Source organism: Pituophis catenifer, unplaced genomic scaffold, assembly GCF_029215685.1.
Source record: "Pituophis catenifer annectens isolate HBS135680 unplaced genomic scaffold, rPitCat1.0.hap2 SCAF_2, whole genome shotgun sequence".
In the NCBI taxonomy this organism is placed as follows: domain Eukaryota; kingdom Metazoa; phylum Chordata; class Lepidosauria; order Squamata; family Colubridae; genus Pituophis; species Pituophis catenifer.
Genome location: NW_027256882.1, coordinates 173,491,509 through 173,499,182, shown reverse-complemented (window position 1 = coordinate 173,499,182; position 7,674 = coordinate 173,491,509). Strand labels below are relative to the sequence as shown.

Here is a 7,674-nt window from a genome sequence, read left to right as displayed (position 1 = left end):
GTTTTATAGTCCAATCTGTTTTTCCGTAGTTGTTCGTTTCCTATAATTAATCAGTTTGCTATTACTGTGTTTTAGTGAATATCTCCTTTTCTCATGTGTTTAAAGTTCTAATTACTTTGGCTTGATTTCTTTTCCTTTTTGGGTGTTTGCTTTTTTCTGTTTGGAAGTTGCAGGCCCTGTAATTTTGTCCTTCCTTTGTTGTGGAAAATAGGGTGGCTTCAGCTTCTTAATTGACAAAGGTGGAGGCTGAAACTCTGCCTGAGTTTCTGCTTATTTTCTTTTAAGAGAATTTTCCTGCTCTTTTAATATTTTTTTGAGTTTCTTTTCCTTTTTCTAGGAGAAGAGTGAATCATATATTCCAACACTGTTTTCCCCCGTGTTTGAGGAAGCAATTATTTTTTGTAAGGTTGAATTTGTCACCTTTAAAGATGAATTTGTTCCCAGCCTCTGTAACCCACTTAGCCTGCAATCTCTCCCCCCCCATCCCCATGTGCTAAAATAATGTAGAGGGAGTGACTTTTCCTGTGCCTCACTTATTGTTGGCAAGCAATACAGGCTGATCGGAAACGCTTAGAAAATATGCAATAGACTACTGGATAACTGCAGTAGCTTCTTCAATAAGCCATGTCTACTCGAACTCCGAGTTCCTTGGGTAGGTGGGCTAGAAGGCGGTGAAGACTATGCATGAACCCACATCGCCTCAGCCACCTTCCACCAATCGGTTTGGCAGGCTACTATATGATGTCAGAACTTACGTTCCTATTAGCTACGCGGATAAAGCAAAAAACTCCTATATAAGAGCCCGCCTTTGTCGTAGCAAATGTTGATTGGCTGCCTTGTCTGTTTCCATACCAAGGGTGCTGCGGGATTTATTGGGAGGATTTAGGAAACAGGTGAGAAGCGTTTGGTGCAGAAGTTTTGCGAAATACGTTGGGTAAGGTTTTTCGGATGAAATTTTGGCTATTCGAAAAACAGCTAAGATTTCCTGGCTGATTTATAGATTTTTCTACTGTTTCTCCTATGATCAAAGATTATATGGGATAAATGTTGTGTTTAGAGGCACTAATCTTTTATAGGCTGTATTTGCAAAGTGCCTCATTACAGCGCGTATTTTGTTAGGGATTTTTTGCCCAAGGTCCTGCTAAGACCGTCCTGCTGATTTGCGTTTGAGTCCCAGATTCAGGGCGCTTTCCTGCATTTAGAATGGTGGTTTCAGTTTGAGTTTCTCAGGATGGAGAAAGCAGAGGCAAGAATCTTCTGCTACAGATTGCAGCATTTGTTTGCTTTGCTAGTCGAGGAAAAATGTTAAACTTGCAGGAGAAGCCAGGATAAGAAGATTGCCAAATGGGTGTGCCAAATTAGTAACCTTTTTTCTTCCTAAAAAAAAAGTCATGAAAAAGGCTTTTCTTTCCTTGTCTCAAATTGGAACTGAAAGATAACTCTGGAAAAAAAATGATTATCAACTGATAAAGGATAAGTAACAAATATAGTTAGTAAGAACTATTGGGTTTCTAACAGCGACTGAATAATGTTGCTGTGACTTGCCTGTGAAAGTCTGTTAACAAGCAGGTTGCTCTCAATGCTAAAAAAAAAAAAAACAAGTTACGAAGACTCTCATAAAATATCCACTTTAGGTGAATGGATGGCCCTGAATATTGGGAGGTATTGCTTTGAAGTTGTTTGGAAGGTGGAAAGTAGGTAATTCTCCCTCTGAGCTGAACTGTGGCATTTGTAGGACTCTACACTTCAGAAAAGATTCTGTTTGGAGTCCCTTTTTTGCTTTCTGAAGGATCATGCTCCTTCTAGGGATCTTTGCTCCTTTGAAATCACCTCATCTATTGGAGTGATTTCTGTGAAAGGAGCAGCTGTACTGTGTAATGCCAATGGATTTAAAACCAGTGGCAGGCAAGTTTCTATTGAATAAAGACACTTAAAAGTTTTAAGAAAGCGCTATGACTTTTGGGAGACTATAGATATAGATATATAGATATGTATGCATGCATGTGTATTTGTGTGTATGTTCAGATTTTCGGATAAGTTCTGTTTCTATTTTGTTGGCTGTCAAGCCGAAAGAATCTCACAATATGTTGTATTTTAACTATTTCTCTGTATTTAATACAGGTGGATCATTTTCTTCCAGAAGAAGCCCTTGCCTTTTTCACTGGCTCAGCTCACATTTTCTCAACCACTATGGTTCTGGAAACAAAACCCGTTGTCCATCACCCATACTGGCCTCGGAATTTGGAACTCCAAAGTTACGTCCCAAATGACCGACCCTTATGGCAGATCTTGACATTCTTATTTGCTACTTCAGGAATTCTCTTGGTATTGAATTGGTTTGTAGCAGGCTGGCGGAGCAAGACCTGGGGCCCTTTTGGAACTTGGCGCACCTTGATCATTTGCTGGTTTGCCATCTGTGTTTTTATTCATGGTGTCATCGAAGGCTGGTTTAGTCTCCACTACATGGAAATTCCAGGGGATCAATCCTTTCTCTCACAGCTCTGTAAGATGTGTGTCTATCTGGTTTCTGTCTCTTGATTTTGGAAAAATATATTGATGCAACAAGGTTAACATGGGGAAAGCAGAAGGATCTGCAAGAGGCACAAATGGGCCAAATGACACAAGGCGGTCAATCCTTCTATTGTGTACTTGAGTCAGACTTCGGACCACAAATGTGTGATAGTGACACTTGTATAGATGGTCTTTGCTGTATTTCCAATTATAATCATTAGTTTTTTTTAAAAATTTCATCTAGATGTGTCAACAAGGCAATGAACATACCAAATACTACATCCTTCTCTTTTCCACAAAAGAACCATCTGTGAAGTGGTCCAGCCTGAAACATTAACAGGCCTAAAGTCACTGTCTTCTGGTTTTTAGGCCAGCATCTTAACCAATCTGTTCCCTAATTATTGCCCTCACCTACAGCAGCTGCTGAGAATTTGAGCCAGCAGTACAGTACTTGCAGGATCAAAACACTTAACCCCTATAAAAGTCTAGGTAAAAAGCATACAGCTATAATACTATGATTTGACATTGTAACAATAAGGCTAGCAGAAATCAGACTCGAAAATCTTTGTTTTATATTAGTCACAATGTGTGTTGCCATGATTTGCAAATAAGCCATAATGAAAGGGGTACATGTACAACACCACGCTAAAGCCGCCTCCTTCAAATCCAACAACTATATTTGAATTTAACAGAATGTTTGATTCTTGCCAGTATCATCAAAACTGCAAGAGGTAAAAATATATGTTGCCTAAGATCAAATATTTGCATTACCTAATAGTTGTATTTCCTAAGATCAAGTATTTGCATTACCAAAAAGCATGGTTTTAGGCTAGTAAAGTCCTCATGTATTTAGAAAGTTCTGTCTTCTGGAATAGAAAGTACTTGGAAACTTGGTTTAAGGAGTTGGAGACAGGTGTCATTTTTGCGCCTCTGGATGTTCCAAGCATCTATTTGCCTTTGTATCTATAGTGCTGCACAATCCTGTTATAATTAATATTTAAGAAATATTTAAGAAATACAGGGAAATTCATAAACCTACCACCATTCCTATTTATTTCTTTTTCTATTCATTTCTCCTTATTTTATATCTTCCAGGGAAGGAATATGCCAACGGTGACAGCAGATATATAACGTAAGCATTAACTTTGAAATGACAGGCAAAGGTCTATATTTCTGCAAAGATCCAACACTAAGCAATTTGAACAAAGAACCTGGTTTGGGTGCAGGGATAAGGAAAGGATGACTTGACATAATGCATACATAAATACAGCCGAGATGTTCAACATTTTTGCATGAGTTCTCTAATATATTTCCTGTTGCCAAGGCAATTCTTTAATAGGCCGAGTACAACAAAAGTAAAAGTATTCCTGCATTTCTCTTTAAGGATCCTAACCTTTTAGATTTCTAAATTATTTTAGAAAAAAACATTGAATTTGATTCATGCCTTAAAAGAGCATATTGGGGAATGAAATTTATTTTCCAGTCTCGCGTTTATGAACATTTGAGATGAGTATTATCAGTGGGGTTCCCCCATCTCAATGGAAGATCTGGTTGTTGGTGAGCCATTTTATCATTCTCACCATTTTATTTTTCATTCATTTTTTTTCTCTTTTCCCCTCAGCCATAATAACTCGGCCTGGGAAAATAAAATGGGCAAGGCTTGAATAGAAAGAACTTGCAGCAGTTTACCTTCCTCACTTGTATCAAATTCTGCAATTTTGCCTAAGTGGGTTTATTATCTTTATGTATTTTCATGCATCAGAGAAACCAGGATGTCATTTAATAGGTTTAGCTCAGCAAGAGTACAGTTTGTGGGCTTTTATTCATGGTTTAAAATAATAAAATGAAGTATTTTCCTAAATTGGCTATCTATTTATCTATCTATCCCCGAAAATATTTAAATGCATGCACAGCCGGTCTCCACCATTTCCTCTTGTTAGGGTTAGGGAGACAGACCTGGAAATCAGGTAAGATAGCTAGAGGAGCCCCATCTTGCTCCATGCACCCCAAAATAATAAGACCTCCCCAAAAATAAGGCCAAGCACTTATTTCGGAGTTCAAAAAATATAAGACAGGGTCTTATTTTCAGGGAAACACGGTATCTATCTATCTATCTATCTATCTATCTATCTATCTATCTATCTATCTATCATCCTCCTTTCTCCCCCTCCAGTTTGAAAGTATTGAACTGTAAGAGAGTTGGGATGTTTTGGGACCTCAAGGTAACATTCATTTTATTTTTGTACCTGCAGATCAGATAATTTCATAGTTTGCGTGGAAACCATCACTGCCTGTTTTTGGGGTCCCCTCAGTCTTTGGACTGTAGTCGCATTTCTTTCACGCCAGTCCCATCGATATATACTACAGTTAGTAGTGTCACTAGGTAGGTATGCAAGGCAGGGAGGGAGGTATATCAGGGTATGTAAATGTTAGTACAATCTTTCAAAAGCAGTTAATTTAATATTTTTATTCTTGATTAATGTTCCATGCACCTGGCTGCATTTCTTATTTGGCTTGTCTGTTTCTGATCTTTTCTTCCTAATCAGCCATGTTGTCTGTCTCTAATCATAGGTCAACTATATGGAGACATTCTGTACTTCTACACTGCATACCGTGATGGCTTTCGCCATAGTGAGATGTGGCACCCTATCTATTTCTGGTTTTACTTTGTCTTCCTGAATGGTCTGTGGATTATTATTCCCTCTATTCTCATCTGGGACGCCTGGAAGCACCTCAGTGCTTGCCAGAGATTAATGGATGCTACAAAGGTCAAGAAACATTGATGTCTTGCACAGGGGGTCATACTGGGTGGTACTTCCAGCCATTCAGAGGTTGATTTTGTACTCCTGTTTTCAGTTGTTATATTGAATTGATGAACAAACACTACCATTGATGGTGGTCATTCTATTCCCTTTCTTTAAAGATTCATAGCTCTTAAACTATGACCTTAAAATTAAGACTGCAGTTTTATCTTCATGATGGGTATTTTTTAGATCAGGAGGTTTTATTTCTAAATAAATGTCATTAGGATCAAGTGACACAGCTAATACTAGTCAGTATTGAACTGAGCCCTGCTATAGACCATATAGCTTTGTTTCCCTTGATAACCTGCAGCTGTGATCACTTAAGCCTGCAAGGAGAGCCACACATCTAGCATTCATAAAACTGAAGTACTGTAGAGGCTATGCAGGGAACATTCATTCATTCTTATTCTCTGATCAAATATAAGGTAGCATTAGAGGGGATCACAACTGGCTTCTGTCCATATAAAGTGATTCAGCTACTTGCCTTGAAGCTTTTTGTTGTTGTTGTCCCCATGTAGAATAGTCAGTGAATGGCTTAAACTGGGAAATAGTACCCGACAGCTTTCACTCAAGAATCATAAATACTTCGAGATAGAGCAAAGAGGAAGCTGTCAGACCTCCGTACCTGAGCTTTGTTCCTAAGGAACTGATGGAGTAGGTCCTTAAGAGTTTGGAAGCAGAATAAAATATACTTTGATATCATCACCCAGTTATTTTTTAAACTGCTTTGGGATTCATTGTCTCTAGCAAAAAAAACTAGCTTAAAGGTTTGTGTATAAGTAGACAGATCTGTTGCTTTAAGGCAGCTATTTTCTAAACAAAGTTTATCACTGTATCCCAAGCTTCATTCCCTTGAGTGCCCTCTGTACAGCTCTAAACGATCTTATTTGTAAACTAAAATGCGACATTTTAATAATATCCATGTTGTATGGGTTGCGTGAGACTTCAAAGAAAATAAGAACACCGTGATGAAAATTTTCTCTCTAAATTATTCTATACTATAGAATATTTTGTTTCCTCTGAGTTGTTTAAAATGTAATCAGACTGTAATACTAGGGGGTGATTTTAACTGTAAAATTTCATCTTCAAGAACTTTCATTTTTTTTCTTGTGGAAGAAAAGCATTGAGCTGTGGTGGCGCAGTGGTTAGAATGCAATATTGCAGGGCTAACTCACTGCTCACTCCAGGAGTTTGAATTTTACAGGCTCGCGGTTGACTCAGCCTTCCAAGATCAGTTAAATGAAGACCCAGATTGTTGGGGGCAAGATGCTGACTCTGTAAACCACTTAGAGAGGGCTGTAAAGCACTGTGAAACGGTACATATAAGCACTATTGCTATTACTATTGCTATATTGGGCACAATAGACTAATTAGGAAATGTCTTTTTTCTAAATTACTAAATTTTGGGTTTGCATTGTGCTGTAGTGACTATAATATTTCAGGGTCATCTTGTGTTAACGCTTGTTGGCACTGGCTTATTAGAACAGAAGGCAACTGAAAGTATTAGAAGACCAATTTATAGAATCTGAGACTGTAACATAGGCTGAGTAGAGGTTATTGTAGTAATCAAGAGCTGGTGAAGGGTATTTCCTTTCTGAAAATGTAATATATATATATATATACATACCATACATACATACATACATGTACAAAGCAACAAACTTTAAGTAAAAGTCTTGGGTTTTTATAATTTTCTCCTGCTTCTGAAAAAGAATGCTGAAAATGTGTTAAGGTCAATAATAATTAAAAAATGTATTTTATGGAAAAGTTTCATGCTTTCTAAATTAATTGCTCCTTTTGAAAAAGGAAAGAATGAGCCCAAACTTATTTTTATGTATGGCTGAATACCATACAACAAGCATACTTCCCAGGAGACACCTGGCCAGCAATCATATCAGCCATCGCAATCATGTGCTAATTTACAAGTTTTATAACTGTTGTGTGATGCCTCAGATTTCTTCCTCTTCTCTTTAACATCTACATAAAAATGCTGGGTAAGGTCATTCTACAGCACATGATGCAATATCATGAATACTGGTTAAGTAGGGGATGCTGTTTTGGAGCTGACCCAGTGCCTAGAGACTGGAAGGGTCTGGAAAGGGAGGAACCAGGCTCCAATTCTGATTTAGCAGTGGCTTTTGGCAATTGCCTCCCCTTGATATAACATTAAAAAAAGAGTTCAATGAAGTGAGGGATTTCATTCTCTTGCTGAAGGTTCCTCCCCCCCCCCCAAAAAAAAAAACCCAAGCAACCAAGATTGACAAGTACATACAAGTCAATGTTCTTGGAGTGCATGCCCATGCTTTTTTCACATTTTTGATTTCGCATGCCAATCTTATTTTGACTTACTAAATCCCTC

The 7,674-nt window shown here is 38.0% G+C and overlaps 1 pseudogene; it reads left to right on the top strand.

Annotated features, from left to right (window-relative positions):
- Window positions 1–820: 820 nt before the first annotated feature.
- Window positions 821–5,383, top strand: LOC139310872 (3-beta-hydroxysteroid-Delta(8),Delta(7)-isomerase-like; annotated as a pseudogene).
- The last annotated feature ends 2,291 nt before the right edge of the window (window positions 5,384–7,674 follow it).